Below are 1966 nucleotides of genomic sequence, written 5' to 3' on the forward strand. Positions count from 1 at the left end.
GGCAGGTAAAGCGGAGTGGGAAAGTCGGAGTGATATCGGAAGATAAACAAAAGGCGGAGGGAGCCACCAGAGGTAACCCATTGGAAAGTAATATCCCAATACAAGAGTGCCCTGCGTCTGGGGACCAGCATTAATTCAGGAGTCTGGTAGAAAGCACTCAGAAGAGCAAAGGATCACCAGGGGGAAATTGTGGGAAATGGTGTGTTAGAGACAGGGGCTTAAGTCCCCAGACCCAGCAGAGCCACCTCTGTCGCAGAGCCAGAGAGAGTGTGGCAAAGGAACCAGGTCTTGGTCCCTGAGCCACCAGCGCGCCTGAGAGCACGTGGAGCCTGGCTCCCATGAAGGGCTGGGAGCCTCGCCAGCCAACAGAAGCACAGCCTTTTTGCAGTCCCCACAAGAGTGCCCTGCCATGCCATCAGAGTCCGAGTCATGCCCTGTTCCCTCCCCTGAGAGAGGTGCGCACAGGCGCCAGCCCAGTGCTCTTGGACCCGGAAAGACTAGGCACTCCCAGCCCAGGCCAGCAGGAAAATCTCAGTGTGGGATCGCTGCTTGGAACCTCTCTGGCAGTCTGGAGCTGCCCAGACAACCGCCTCTGCCATGGTTTTGGGTACAAGCAAAAAATCCTGGGCGCCTGGGTGGCTCAGTGGGTTAAGCAGCTGCCTTCGGCTCAGGTCATGATCTTAGGGTCCTGGGATTGAGTCCCGCATCGGGCTCTCTGCTCAGCAGGGAGCCTGCTTCCTCCTCTCTCTCTCTGCCTCTCTTCCTACTTGTGATCTCTCTCTGTCAAATAAATAATTTTTTTTTAAAGTCAATTACTTTAAAAAAAAAATCCTGAGTCCCCAGGGACCGCCACTCGCAAACTGCTGCGCCAGCGGCCAAGGGGGGATTTATTTGGGCTCTGCAGCCAGACTGAGTCTTCTCTCTGAGAGGGAGGTCAAGGTGCAATTTGCTTTCCTCTAAACCTACAAAAACCATCAAAAGCAGTCAAGGCGAGAGAGAAAAACAAAAGCGAACAAACATAAAAACCTCCAGAGAACAAAAGCCTGAAAAAAACAGTTTCCTCAGAGCCCACCCCCTTGAGGTGGGGTGGGAAGACTTAGAGAACATCATTGACTGAAAACCCACGTGGCAGGCCCCTCCCCCAGAAAACCAATCAGGAAAGGAAAAAAAAAAAGATAAGAGAACAACCACCACTACTTCAAAGGACAACTTTTATTTTTAATTTGTTCCCACTAATCTGGCTCATTTGTTTATACAGATAATTTTTATTATTATATAGATAATTTTTTAACCTATTTACCATCACAGTGAGATGTCCAGTACATCAAATTCCATAATAACCTTCTAACCTGAACTTTTTGATACATATACCTGTGTTTTCCTTTTGCATTTCTATTTTTTAAATTTCCTTTTTTTTTAAATTGTAGTTTAGTTTAGTCTAGTTTATTCCTTTTTTTATTTTTATTTTCGAATATTCATATAGAGTCAAACTTCAAGGTAATCCCATTTCCCCAATCAATGCTACCCCTATAGGTAAGCCAATTTTTAATACCCCTTTATCTTAGGAAAGTTGAGTCCTTTAACAAAGATATCAAGATACATCCAGGAAGAATCAAAACAACCTTCCTCGCCCACACTGAGAATTTATAATCACTCTCCCATCTTTCTCTTCCACCAGTTTTTCTGTGTTTTGTGTTTGTCCTGATAGTATATAAATCATACACTTGGGGTTCTTTTTGATGAGATTCTTCCTTTATTTTCATATTTTTTTTCTCTTGTCATATACTTTTATCAGTCTTTTCGTTTGTCTGGTTTTGTTTGTATACTTCATAAATCTTACCTTGGGACCCATTTGGGCTGAACCTTCTCTTTTATCTTACCTTTCTTTCCTGTATCTCTCTCTCTTTTTTTTTTTCTTTTCCTTTTCCTTTTTCTCTCATTTGTGTGGGAACCCTGATTGCTCACA

The sequence above is a fragment of the Mustela lutreola genome, chromosome 1 (genome assembly GCF_030435805.1).
Source record: "Mustela lutreola isolate mMusLut2 chromosome 1, mMusLut2.pri, whole genome shotgun sequence".
Classification (NCBI taxonomy): Eukaryota; Metazoa; Chordata; class Mammalia; order Carnivora; family Mustelidae; genus Mustela; species Mustela lutreola.